This window comes from Rhipicephalus microplus, chromosome 3, assembly GCF_043290135.1.
Source record: "Rhipicephalus microplus isolate Deutch F79 chromosome 3, USDA_Rmic, whole genome shotgun sequence".
Lineage (NCBI taxonomy): Eukaryota > Metazoa > Arthropoda > Arachnida > Ixodida > Ixodidae > Rhipicephalus > Rhipicephalus microplus.
Window position 1 is genome coordinate 229269324 of NC_134702.1, and position 13852 is coordinate 229283175.

Genomic DNA, 13852 nt, shown 5'->3' on the forward strand with positions numbered 1-13852 from the left:
TGTCAATAGTTCCCACAAGTTAACGGTCGAAAAATTGAGAAAACTCAGCAACAGTCAGTCATTACTGCTCCAGAATGCGCACACCTCACGACCTAAGTAAATTCTCATAAGCAAACAAAAAATCTGCACCGCCTTTGCCCCGGGTGTGGATTGAACTCACGACCTTCAGACTATGAGACTGACGCGCTGCCTACTGCGCTACCGAGGCGGACAGGGGTCACTGGGAAACACAACCGGTATCAATAGTTCCCACAAGTTAAGGGTCGAAAAAGTAAGAAAACTCAGCAACCGTCATTCATTACTGCTCCAGACAGCGCACCCCTCACGACCTAATTAAACTCTGATAAGCAAACAAAACATCTGCATTGCCTTCACCCCGGGTGAGGATCAAACTCACGGCCTTCAGATAATGAGACTGACGCCTTGCCTACTGTGCTACCGAGGCGGACAAGTGTCACTGGGAAACACAACCGGTATCAAGAGTTCCCACAAGTTAAAGATCGAAAAAGTAAGAAAACCAAGCACAACTCATTCATTACTGCTCCAGACAGTGCACCCCTCACGACCTAATTAAACTCTCATAAGCAAACAAAAAAACTGCACCGCATTTGCCCCGGGTGAGGATTGAACTCACGACCTTCAGATTATGAGACTGACGCGCTGCCTACTGCGCGACCGAGGCGGACCGGGGTCACTGGGAAACGCAACCGGTATCATTAGTTCCCACAAATTAAAGGTCGAAAAAATAAGAAAAGCAAGCAACAGTCATTCATTACTGCTCCAGACAGTGCACCCCTCACGACCTAAATAAACTCTTATAAGCAAACAAAAAACAGCACCGCCTTTGCCCCGGGTGAGGACTGAACTCACGACCTTCATATTATGACACTGACACGCTGCCTACTGCGCTATCTAGGCGGACAGCTGTCACTGGAAAACGCAACCGGGATCATTAGTTCCCACAAATGAAAGGCCGAAAAAGTAAGAAAACCGAGCAACAGTCATTCATTACTGCTCCAGACAGCGCAGCCCTCACGACCTAATTAAACTATCATAAGCAAAAACAAAAAAACTGAACAGCCTTTGCCCCGGGTTAGGATTGAACTCACGACCTTCAGATTATGAGACTGACGCGCTGCCTACTGCGCTACCGAGGCAGGCGGGGGTCACTGGGAAACGCAACCGGTATCATTAGTTCCCACAAATTATAAGTCGAAAAAGTAAGAAAACCGAGCAACAGTCATTCATTACTGCTCCACACAGCGCACCCCTAACGACCTAATTAAACACTCACAAGCAAACAAAAAATCTGTACCTCCTTTGCCCCGGGTGTGGATTGAACTCACGACCTTCAGATTATGAGACTGACGCGCTGCATACTGCGCTATCGAGGCGGACAGGTGTCACTGGGAAACGCAACCGGGATCATTAGTTCCCACAAATTAAAGGTCGAAAAAGTAAGAAAACTTAGTAACAGTCATTCATTACTGCTACTGACAGCGCACCCCTCACGGCCTAATTAAACTCTCAGAAGCAAACAAAGAAACGGCACCAACTTTGCCCCGGGTGAGGGTTGAACTCACGACCTTCAGATTGTAAGACTGATGCTCTGCCTACTGCGCTACCGAGGCGGACAGGTGTCACTGGGAAACGCAACCGGTATCATTAGTTCCCAGAAGTGTAAGGTCGAAAAGGTAAGAAAACCGAGCAACAGTCATTCATTACTGCTCCAGACAGTGCACCCCTCACGACCTAAATAAACTCTCATAAGCAAACAAAAAACTGCACCGCCAGTGGCCCGGGTGAGGATTAAACTCACGACCTTCCGATTATGAGACTGACGCGCTACCTACTGCGCTACCGAGGCGGACAGATGTCACTGGGAAACAAAACAGATATCGATAGTTCCCACAAATTAAAGGTCGAAAAAATAAGAAAACCGAGCAACAGTCATTCATTACTGCTCCACACAGCGTACCCCTAACGACCTAATTAAACTCTCACAAGGAAACAAAAAATCTGTATCTTCTTTGCCCCGGGTGTGGATTGCTCACGACCTTCAGATTATGAGACTGACGCGCTGACTACTGCGCTATCTAGGCGGACAGGTGTCACTGGGAAACGCAACCGGGATCATTAGTTCCCACTAATTAAAGGCCGAAAAAGTAAGAAAACCGAGCAACAGCCATTCATTACTGCTTCAGAAAGCACACCCCTCACGACCTAATTAAACTATCATAACCAAACAAAAAAACTGCACCGCCTTTGCCCCGGGTGAGGATTGAACTCACGACCTTCAGATTATGACACTGACACGCTGCCTACTGCGCTATCTAGGCGGACAGGTGTCACTGGAAAACGCAACCGGGATCAATAGTTCCCACAAATTAAAGGCCGAAAAAGTAAGAAAACCGAGCAACAGTCATTCCTTACTTCTCCGGACAGCGCACCCCTCACGACCTAATTAAACTATCATAAGCAAACAAAAAAACTGCACCGCCTTTGCCCCGGGTTAGGATTGAACTCACGACCTTCAGATTATGAGACTGACGCGCTGCCTACTGCGCTACCGAGGCAGACGGGGGTCACTGGGAAACGCAACCGGTATCATTAGTTCCCACAAATTATAAGTCGAAAAAGTAAGAAAACCGAGCAACAGTCATTCATTACTGCTCCACACAGCGCACCCCTAACGACCTAATTAAACTCTCAGAAGCAAACAAAGAAACTGCACCAATTTTGCCCCGGGTGAGGGCTGAAATCACGACCTTCAGATTGTAAGACTGATGCTCTGCCTACTGCGCTACCGAGGCGGACAGGTGTCACTGGGAAACGCAACCGGTATCATTACTTCCCGGAAGTGTAAGGTCAAAAAGGTAAGAAAACCGAGCAACAGTCATTCATTACTGCTCCAAACACCGCACCCCTCACGACTAAATAAACTATCATAAGTAAACAAGAAAACGGCACCACCTTTGCCACGGGTGAGGATTGAACTCACGACCTTCAGATTATGAGACTGACGTGCTGCCTACTGCGCTACTGAGGCGGACAGGTGTCACTGGGAAACACAACCGGTATCGTTAGTTCCCACAAATTAAAGTTCGAAAAAGAAAACCGAGCAACACTCATTCATTACTGCTCCAGACAGCGCACTTCTCACGACTTAATTAAACTCTCAGAAGCAAACAAGAAAACTGCACCACCTTTGCCACGGGTGAGGATTGAACTCGCGACCTTCAGATTTTAAGGCTGACGCTCTGCCTACCGCGCTACCGAGGCGGACAGGTGTCACTGGGAAAAAAACGGTATCATTAGTTCCCACAAAATAAAGGTCGAAAAAGTAAGAAAACCAAGCAACAGTCATTCATTACTGCTCCAGACAGCGCACCCCTCACGACCTAATAAACTCTCAAAAGCAAAAAAAAACTGCACCACCTTTGCCCCTGGTGAGGACTGAACTCACGACCTTCAGATTATGAGACTGATGCACTGCCTACTGCGCTACCGAGGCGTACAGGTGTCACTGGGAAACGCAACCGGTATCATTAGTTCCCGCAAATGAAAGGTCGAAAAAGGAAGAAAACCAAGCAACAGCCATTCATTACTGCTCCAGACAGCGCACCCCTCACAACCTAATTAAACTCTCATAAGCGAACAAAAAATCTGCACCGCCTTTGCCCCGGGTGTGGATTGAACTTACGACCTTCAGATTATGAGACTGACGCGCTGCCTACTGCGCTACCGAGGCGGACAGGGGTCACCGGGAAACTTAACCGGTATCAATAGTTCCCACAAGGTAACGGTCGAAAAATTAAAAAAACTCAGCAACAGTCATTCATTACTGCTGCAGACAGCGCACCCCTCACGACTAAAGAAACTATCAGAAGTAAACAAGAAAACGGCACCACCTTTGCCACGGGTTAGGATTGAACTCACGACCTTCAGATTATGAGACTGACGTGCTGCCTACTGCGCTACCGAGGCGGACAGGTGTCACTGGGAAACACAACCGGTATCATTAGTTCCCACAAATTAAAGTTCGAAAAAGAAAACCGAGCAACAGTCATTCATTACTGCTCCAGACAGCGCACTTCTCACGACCTAATTAAACTCTCAGAAGCAAACAAAAAAACTGCACCACCTATGCCCCGGGTGAGGATTGAACTCACGACCTTCAGAATTTAAGGCTGACGCTCTGCCTACCGCGATACCGAGGCGCACAGGTGTAACTGGGAAAAAAACGGTATCACTAGTTCCCATAAAATAAAGGTCGAAAAAGTAAGAAAACTCAGCAACAGTCATTCATTACTGCTCCAGACAGCGCACCCCTCACAACCTAATTAAACTCTCATAAGCAAACAAAACATCTGCACCGCCTTTGCCCCGGGTGTGGATTGAACTCACGACCTTCAGATTATGAGACTGACGCGCTGCCTACTGCGCTACCGAGGCGGACAGGGGTCACTGGGAAACATAACCGGTATCAATAGTTCCCACAAGTTAACGGTCGAAAAATTAAGAAAACTCAGCAACAGTCATTCATTACTGCTCCAGACAGCTCACCCCTCACGACCTAATTAAACTCTCAGAAGCAAACAGAAAATCTGCACCGCCTTTGCCCCGGGTGTGGATTGAACTCACGACCTTCAGATTATGAGACTTACGCGCTGCCTACTGCGCTACCGAGGCGGACAGGGGTCACTGGGAAACACAACCGGTATCAATAGCTCCCACAAGTTGAAGGTCGAAAAAGTAAGAAACCTCAGCAACAGACATTCATTACTTCTCCAGACCGTGCATCCCTCACGACCTAATTAAACTCTCATAAGCAAACAAGAAATATGCACCGCCTTTGCCCCGGGTGAGGATTGAACTCACGACCTTTAGATTATGAGACTGACGCGCTGCCTACTGCGCTACCGAGGCGGACAGGGGTCACTGGGAAACGCAACCGGTATCATTAGTTCCCACAAATTAAAGGTCGAAAAAATAAGAAAACTCAGCAACAGTCATTCATTACTGCTCCAGACAGCGCACCCCTCACGACCTAATTAAACTCTCATAGGCAAACAAAAAACTGCACCGCCATTGGCCCGGGTGAGGATTGAACTCACGACCTTCAGATTATGAGACTTACGTGCCGCCTACTACGCTACCGAGGCGGGCAGGTGTCACTGGGAAACACAATCGGTATCAATAGTTCCCAGGGGTTAAAGGTCAGAAAAGTAAAAAAACCGAGCAACAGTCATTCGTTACTGCTCCAGACAGTGCACCCCTCACGACCTAATGAAACTCTCATAAGCAAACAAAAAATCTGCACCGCCTTTGCTCCGAGTGTGGATTGAACTCACGACCTTCAGAATATGAGACTGACGCGCTGCCTACTGCGCTACCGAGGCAGACAGGGGTCAATGGGAAACACAATCGGTATCAATCGTTTCCACAAGTAAAGGTCGAAAAAGTAAGAAAACTCAGCAACAGTCATTCATTACTGCTCCAGACAGCGCACCCCTCAAAACCTATTTAAACTCTCATAAGCAAACAAAAAATCTGCACCAACTTCGCCCCGGGTGAGGGTTGAACTCACGACCTTCAGATTGTAAGACTGATGCTCTGCCTACTGCGCTACCGAGGCGGACAGGTGTCACTGGGAAAATCTGCTCCAACTTTGCCCCGGGTGAAGATTGAATTCACGACCTTCAGTATATGAGACTGACGCGCTGCCTACTGCGCTACCGAGGCAGGCGGGGGTCACTGGGAAACGCATCCGGTATCATTAGTTCCCACAAATTATAAGTCGAAAAAATAAGAAAACCGAGCAACAATCATTCATTACTGCTCCACACAGCGTACCCCTAACGACCTAATAAACTCTCACAAGGAAACAAAAAATCTGTATCTTCTTTGCCCCGGGTGTGGATTGAACTCACGACCTTCAGATTATGAGACTGACGCGCTGCCTACTGCGCTTTCTAGGCGGACAGGTGTCACTGGGAAACGCAACCGGGATAATTAGTTCCCACTAATTAAAGGCCGAAAAAGTAAGAAAACCGAGCAACAGCCATTCATTACTGCTCCAGAAAGCACACCCCTCACGACCTAATTAAACTATCATAACCAAACAAAAAAACTGCACCGCCTTTGCCCCGGGTGAGGATTGAACTCACGCCCTTCAGATTATGACACTGACACGCTGCCTACTGCGCTATCTAGGCGGACAGGTGTCACTGGAAAACGCAACCGGGATCATTAGTTCCCACAAATTAAAGGCCGAAAAAGTAAGAAAACCGAGCAACAGTCATTCATTACTGCTCCGGACAGCGCACCCCTCACGACCTAATTAAACTATCATAAGCAAACAAAAAAACTGCACCGCCTTTGCCCCGGGTTAGGATTGAACTCACGACCTTCAGATTATGAGACTGACGCGCTGCCTACTGCGCTACCGAGGCAGACGGGGGTCACTGGGAAACGCAACCGGTATCTTTAGTTCCCACAAATTATAAGTCGAAAAAGAAAGAAAACCGAGCAACAGTCATTCATTACTGCTCCACACAGCGCACCCCTAACGACCTAATTAAACTCTCACAAGCAAACAAAAAATCTGTACCTCCTTTGCCCCGGGTGTGGGTTGAACTCACGACCTTCAGATTATGAGACTGACGCGCTGCCTACTGCGCTATCGAGGCGGACAGGTGTCACTGGGAAACGCAACCGGTATCATTAGTTCCCAGAAGTGTAAGGTCGAAAAGGTAAGAAAACCGAGCAACAGTCATTCATTACTGCTCCAGACACCGCACCCCTCACGACTAAATAAACTATCATAAGTAAACAAGAAAACGGCACCACCTTTGCCACGGGTGAGGATTGAACTCACGACCATCAGATTATGAGACTGACGTGCTGCCTACTGCGCTACCGAGGCGGACAGCTGTCACTGGGAAACACAACCGGTATCATCAGTTCCCACAAAAAAAAGTTAAAAAAAAAACGAGCAACAGTCATTCATTACTGCTCCAGACAGCGCACTTCTCACGACCTAATTAAACTCTCAGAAGCAAACAAAAAAACTGCACCACCTTTGCCCCGGGTGAGGATTGAACTCACGACCTTCAGATTTTAAGGCTGACGCTCTGCCTACCGCGCTACTTAGGCGGACAGGTGTCACTGGGAAAAAACGGTATCATTAGTTCCCACAAAATAAAGGTCGAAAAAGTAATAAAACCAAGCAACAGTCATTCATTACTGCTCCAGACAGCGCACCCCTCACGACCTAATTATTCTCTCATAAGCAAACAAAAAAACTGCACCGCTTTGCCCCGGGTGATGTTCGAACTCACGACCTTCAGATTATGAGACTGACGCGCTGCCTACTGCGCTACCGAGGCGGACAGTTGTCACTGGGAAACGCAACCGGGATCATTAGTTCCCACAAATAAATGTCGAAAAAGTAAGAAAACCGAGAACAGTCATTCATTACTGCTCCAGACAGCGCAACCCTCACGACCCAATTAAACTCTCACAAGCAAACAAAAAATCTGCTCCACCTTTGCCCCGGGTGAGGATTGAACTCACGACCTTCAGATTATCACACTGACACGCTGTCTACTGCGCTATCTAGGCGGACAGGTGTCACTGGAAAACGCAACCTGGATCATTAGTTCCCACAAATTAAAGGCCGAAAATTAAGAAAACCGAGCAACAGTCATTCATTACTGCTCCAGACAGCGCACTCCTGACGACCTAATTAAACTATCATAAGCAAACAAAAAAACTGCACCGCCTTTGCCCCGGGTTAGGATTGAACTCACGACCTTCAGATTATGAGACTGACGCGCTGCCTACTGCGCTATCGAGGCGGACAGGTGTCACTGGGAAACGCAACCGGGATCATTAGTTCCCACAAATTAAAGGTCGAAAAAGTAAGAAAACTTAGCAACAGTCATTCATTACTGCTCCAGACAGCGCACCCCTCACGACCTAATTAAACTCTCAGAAGCAAACAAAGAAACTGCACCAACTTTGCCCCGGGCAGGGTTGAACTCACGACCTTCTGATTGTAAGACTGCATCTCTGCCTACTGCGCTACCGAGGCGGACAGGTGTCACTTGGAAACGCAACCGGTATCATTAGTTCCCACAAATTATAAGTCGAAAAAGTAAGAAAACCGAGCAACAGTCATTCATTACTGCTCCACACAGCGCACCCCTAACGACCTAATTAAACTCTCACAAGCAAACAAAAAATCTGTACCTCCTTCGCCCTGGGTGTGGATTGAACTAACGACCTTCAGATTATGAGACTGACGTGCTGCCTACTGCGCTATCGAGGCGGACAGGTGTCACTGGTAAACGCAACCGGGATCATTAGTTCCCACAAATTAAAGGTCGAAAAAGTAAAAAAACTTAGCAACAGTCATTCTATACTGCTCCAGACAGCGCACCCCTCACGACCTAATTAAACTCTCAGAAGCAAACAAAGAAACTGCACCAACTTTGCCCCGGGTGAGGGCTGAACTCACGACCTTCAGATTGTAAGACTTGTCACGGGGTCGTGACGTGGCCGAAGACAGGAGACTTCGTGTTGGGATTTAACTGTTTATTTGGGCGAACCTGTGCCCGGTAAACGGAAAGTCCAATTACAACAGCAGTCTCGCACAGATAGCAGTCTCGGACTGATAGCGCGAACGGAGCGTCGGCCTTCGATCAACAACTCACAAGCGGCGAAGCGCGTCGGCATTTTATACTCTTGCCGTCGAATGTTCTAGCGTTATCGCTGGCGGTGCCATAGCTTCCAGAACAATCTGTACCGTTCGCACAGAGGGCGTGATATTATCGAAATGATCTACTACAGTCCGGAACCTTCTAGAAAACTGCAGGCGCGGTTTGCGCTGAGAATCATGTGGTGTTTTGAAACGATAACAAAAACTTGGGAAATGGAACGTGGCATTGCCCCCCTCTGAAAAAAAGGCATCGTCCCGATGCTTTAACTAAATATGAAAGTACAATAATAATGCCAGAAAGTACAATGAATAAATTCCGATACAACAATATTACAAAAAAACACTGGTTCAGTTTGTTAACGCGCATGAAACGGCTTGAGGCGCGCGACATGTACGACTTCAGGTCGCGATCGGTGTCGTTGAGAGTTCGTGATGCCGTCGGGGACAACCTCGTATTCAAGTGAGCCGAGACGTCGAACCACCCTGTACGGTCCGAAGTACCGTCGCAGAAGCTTTTAACTTAGTCCACGTCGGCGTATCGGCGTCCACACCCAAACACGTTCACCGGGCTGGTATTCCACGAAGCGTCGTCGAAGGTTGTAACGGTGGCTGTCGGTCGTCTGTTGATTCTTGATACGGAGCCGCGCAAGTTGTCGGGCTTCTTCGGCGCGATGAAGGTACTCGCTCACATCGAGGTTTTCTTCGTCGGTGACGTTGGGTAACATGGCATCGAGCGTCGTTGTCGGGCTCCTTCCGTAGACCAATTTGTATGGAGATATCTGCGTCGTCTCCTGCACCGCCGTGTTGTATGCGAAGGTCACATACGGAAGAATGGCGTCCCACGTCATGTGTTCGACATCGACGTACATTGACAGCATGTCGGCGATCGTCTTGTTAAGCCGCTCGGTGAGGCCGTTGGTCTGTGGGTGGTACGCTGTCGTCCGGCGGTGGTTTGTTTGGCTGTATGCCAAGATCGCTTGAGTTAAGTCGGCAGTGAATGCGGTTCCTCTGTCGGTGATAAGAACCTCTGGGGCGCCGTGACGTAGGACGATATTTTCGACGAAGAACTTAGCTACCTCGGATGCACTGCCTTTTGGCAGGGCTTTTGTCTCGGCGTAGCGGGTGAGGTAGTCGGTAGCTACCACGATCCACTTGTTTCCGAAAGCCGACGTCGGGAACGGCCCCAGTAGGTTCATACCAATCTGCTGGAAAGGTCGGCAAGGTGGATCAATTGGCTGCAGAAGTCCAGCTGGCCTTGTCGGCGGTGTCTTGCGTCGCTGACAGTCCCGGCATGTCCTCACATAACGAGTGACGTCGGTAGTAAGACGTGGCCAGTAGTACCTTTCTTGTATCCTCACGAGCGTGCGAGAAACACCGAGGTGCCCTGCCGTCGGGTCGTCGTGCAGGGCCTGCAGGAGTTCTGGTCGCAGAGCTGAAGGCACCACAAGGAGGTACTTAGCCCGAAACGGTGAAAAGTTTTTCTTTTGTAGAAGACCGTTTCGTAGAAAAAACGACGCAAGTGCGCGCTTGAATACCTTCGGGACTTCGGTGGTCCTGCGTTCGAGGTATTCTATTAAAGCCTTAAGTTCCGGGTCGGCCCGCTGTCGTTCAGCGAAGTCGTTGGTAGTGATCGTTCCCAAGAAGTAGTCGTCATCTGGGTCGTCGGGTAACGGTTGGTCGACAGGCGCACGAGAGAGACAGTCGGCGTCGGAGTGTTTTTTGCCGGACTTGTAAATGACAGTAATGTCATATTCTTGAAGTCTCAGGCTCCATCGTGCGAGGCGACCTGAAGGGTCCTTCAAGGTGGCTAGCCAACACAAGGCGTGGTGGTCGCTCACAACTTTGAAGGGCCTGCCGTAGAGGTAGGGGCGAAATTTCGACGTAGCCCAGATGATGGCGAGGCACTCCTTTTCTGTTGTGGAATAATTTGCTTCTGCTTTGGATAGCGATCGGCTGGCGTAACTAATAACCCTTTCAAGTCCGTCAGCCCTCTGCACAAGAACGGCGCCAAGACCTACGCTGCTTGCGTCAGTATGTATTTCTGTCTCGGCGAATTCGTCGAAATGGGCAAGTAACGGAGGCGTCTGGAGGCGGTGTTTAAGCTCCTGGAAAGCGTGTTCCTGTGGCGTTTCCCACTTGAACTCCACGTCGGCCTTGGTAAGGTTAGTGAGAGGATCGGCGATGCGGGCGAAGTTTTTCACGAACCGCCTATAATAGGCGCAAAGGCCCAGAAATCGGCGTACGGCTTTCTTGTCAGTGGGCGGCGGGAAGTCGGCGATGGCGTCTGTTTTCCGTGGATCGGGACGAACTCCAGACTTGCTGATAACGTGCCCCAGAAACAAGAGCTCCTCATACGCAAATCTGCACTTTTCTGGCTTCAATGTGAGTCCGGAAGTCTTGATGGCTTGAAGTACAGCTTCAAGGCGCCGAAGATGCTCGTCGAAACTCGAGGAAAACACGACGACGTCGTCCAAGTACACAAGGCAAGTCTGCCACTTCAATCCTGCCAGTACTGTATCCATAACGCGTTGAAAAGTTGCAGGCGCCGAGCAAAGGCCGAAGGGCATCACCTTAAACTCGAAGAGGCCGCGCGGTGTTATAAACGCCGTCTTCTCTCGGTCTCTTTCGTCGACTTCGATTTGCCAATAGCCAGTCTTGAGGTCCATTGACGAAAAGTACTTGGCGTTATGGAGCCGATCAAGTGCGTCGTCTATTCGTGGGAGAGGATACACGTCCTTTCTTGTAATTTTGTTCAGGCGGCGATAATCGACGCAGAAACGTAGGGTCCCATCTTTTTTCTTCACTAACACCACGGGGGATGCCCATGGGCTCTTGGACGGCTGGATAATGTCATCCCGCAGCATTTCATCAACTTGTCTCTTCATGGCCTCACGTTCTCGCGTCGAAACCCTGTACGGACTCTGACGGAGTGGTCTGGAATTTTCTTCAGTTATGATGCGATGTTTCGTGATTGGGGTCTGCCGAATTTTCGATGACGACGAAAAGCAATCTTCGTATTGCAGGAGCAGAGCCTTGAGCTGTTCTTGCCTATCGTTCGGAAGTCTGGGATTGACGTCGAAAGCTATGGGAGGTGTTTGGTTCCTCTGAGCAGGTTCCGCAGAATCGGCGAGGGCGAAAGCTCTGGTGGCTTCGGCAATTTCTTCGATGTATGCGACCGTTGTTCCTTTGTTCACATGTTTGTACTCATTGCTGAAATTCGTGAGCATAACCGTTGCTTTGCCTCCCCGCAGCTCAGCAATTCCTCTTGCGACGCAAATATTTCGGGTCACCAACAGATACTGACTGCTTTCAACGACGCCATTGAAATTAGGTGATTCAGGAGCGCCGACTGAAATAATGACGCTTGAGCGAGGCGGAATGGTGACTTGTTCTTGCAGCACATTCAAGGCATGGTGTCCAGACGGCGTGCGCGGCGGTAGTGCTTCTTCTGTGGATAACGTTATCGACTTTGTTTTTAAGTTGATGACAGCGCCATGGAGGCATAAGAAGTCCATGCCAAGGATGACATCTCTCGAGCAACGCTGTAGAACTATGAAGTCTGTAGGATAAATACGGCCGTTAATGGTGACTCTCGCTGTGCAGATTCCTGCAGGCGTTACGAGATGACCTCCGGCTGTGCGGATTTCAGGGCCTTTCCAAGCTGTCCTAACTTTCTTTAACTTCGCGGCGAACGACCCACTGATGACAGAATAGTCGGCTCCAGTATCGACGAGAGCGGTCACACTGTGGCCGTCGATAAGAACGTCGAGGTCGCTAGTTCGCCGTCTCGCATTACAGTTAGGGCGTGGCGTCGGGTCATGGCTGCGTCGGCTTGTTCCGCTGCTTCCATGTTGCGTCGTCAGGCCACCTTCGGTAAGTGAGCTTTCGCCATCAGGGCTTTGCCTGGTTGGCGTTGTGTTGGGAAAGCTCCATCGCGGCGTCGTCGTCGTCGGAGGATCTTCGGTAGTTCGTCACACAGCAACCGCACCTCCACCGGTTGCTGCCCTTAGTTTCCCGGATACGGGCTAGGAGACCGGCCCCGCGTTAGGCCAGAGTACTGTCGGTGGTGCGGTGACGTGCGGCGGCTGGGCGACGGCGAACGCGAAGGGCTTCGTGGTGTCCACTGAGTTCCTGACAGGTAGTCGGCGATGTCACGTGGCCGTTCTCCTGGCTGCGGACGTGGCGCATCGACGGCGAAGCCACACAGTCCCATCTGTCGGTACTGGCAACGGCGGTAAGTGTGCCCGGCCTCGCCGCAGTGGTAGCACAGTGGGCGGTGGTCAGGGGTGCGCCAAACGTCGGTTTTCCTCGGCGCACTGCGCTGGCCCGCTGGTGAACGGTAGGTCGTCGGTGGGGGTGGTGGCGGCGGTGGTGTCTGGCGACGGAAGTGCGACGGGGCGGCGTTTTGGCGTGGACGGGGAGGAGCGTTGTGGCGCACTACAGCGGCGTAGCTCATGTTTTCTGGCTCCGGCAGCGGTGTATGGGGAATTCGAAGTGATTGCCGAACTTCTTCTCGCACAATGTCGGCGATCGAATCCACTTGAGGTTGCGCCGAAGGCAACAGTTTGCGCAGCTCTTCCCGCACGATCGCTCGGATCGTTTCACGCAGGTTTTCGGAGTCACTGGTTTGAGCAGCAGCGCATTCTGGAGTCAGGCGACGATTATACTGTCTGGTGCGCATGACAAGGGTTTTTTCGATGGTGGTCGCCTCGGATACAAATTCTTGGACAGTGTTCGGTGAATTCCTCATTAGTCCCGCGAAGAGCTCCTGCTTGACCCCTCGCATGAGGAAACGAACTTTCTTCTCCTCAGGCATGTCTGGGTCAGCGTGACGAAATAGGCGGGTCATCTCCTCTGTGAAAATTACATCCTTCTCATTCGGTAGCTGAACCCGGGTCTCTAGTTGAGCAGCGGCCCTTTCTTTGCGAGCGACGCTCGCGAACGTTTGCAGAAATGCGCCGCAGAAGACATCCCACGTTCGGAGCGTGGACTCACGATTGTCTAGCCAGGTCCTTGCGGTGTCTTCCAGGTAGAAGTACACACGCCGGAGCTTTTCTTCGTTGTCCCAGTGGTTGAGGGCGGCCACATGGTCGTATGTTTCTAGCCAGGACTCCGGGTCTTCGAACG

The 13852-nt window shown here is 50.2% G+C and overlaps 10 non-coding genes across 10 annotated transcripts; all 10 read right to left on the reverse strand.

Moving 5' to 3' along the window:
- Positions 1-609: 609 nt before the first annotated feature.
- TRNAM-CAU (transfer RNA methionine (anticodon CAU)) lies at positions 610-682 on the reverse strand. The gene has a single exon. It is a non-coding gene; the product is annotated as a tRNA-Met (tRNA).
- A 402-nt stretch (positions 683-1084) lies between these two features.
- TRNAM-CAU (transfer RNA methionine (anticodon CAU)) lies at positions 1085-1157 on the reverse strand. The gene has a single exon. It is a non-coding gene; the product is annotated as a tRNA-Met (tRNA).
- A 401-nt stretch (positions 1158-1558) lies between these two features.
- Positions 1559-1631, reverse strand: TRNAV-UAC (transfer RNA valine (anticodon UAC)). The gene has a single exon. It is a non-coding gene; the product is annotated as a tRNA-Val (tRNA).
- Positions 1632-2503: 872 nt separating this feature from the next.
- Positions 2504-2576, reverse strand: TRNAM-CAU (transfer RNA methionine (anticodon CAU)). Its single transcript has one exon. It is a non-coding gene; the product is annotated as a tRNA-Met (tRNA).
- Positions 2577-4382: 1806 nt separating this feature from the next.
- On the reverse strand, positions 4383-4455 carry TRNAM-CAU (transfer RNA methionine (anticodon CAU)). The gene has a single exon. It is a non-coding gene; the product is annotated as a tRNA-Met (tRNA).
- A 401-nt stretch (positions 4456-4856) lies between these two features.
- On the reverse strand, positions 4857-4929 carry TRNAM-CAU (transfer RNA methionine (anticodon CAU)). Its single transcript has one exon. It is a non-coding gene; the product is annotated as a tRNA-Met (tRNA).
- Positions 4930-5565: 636 nt separating this feature from the next.
- TRNAV-UAC (transfer RNA valine (anticodon UAC)) lies at positions 5566-5638 on the reverse strand. The gene has a single exon. It is a non-coding gene; the product is annotated as a tRNA-Val (tRNA).
- Positions 5639-5672: 34 nt separating this feature from the next.
- Positions 5673-5745, reverse strand: TRNAM-CAU (transfer RNA methionine (anticodon CAU)). The gene has a single exon. It is a non-coding gene; the product is annotated as a tRNA-Met (tRNA).
- A 637-nt stretch (positions 5746-6382) lies between these two features.
- On the reverse strand, positions 6383-6455 carry TRNAM-CAU (transfer RNA methionine (anticodon CAU)). Its single transcript has one exon. It is a non-coding gene; the product is annotated as a tRNA-Met (tRNA).
- Positions 6456-7318: 863 nt separating this feature from the next.
- Positions 7319-7391, reverse strand: TRNAM-CAU (transfer RNA methionine (anticodon CAU)). The gene has a single exon. It is a non-coding gene; the product is annotated as a tRNA-Met (tRNA).
- Positions 7392-13852: the final 6461 nt, after the last annotated feature.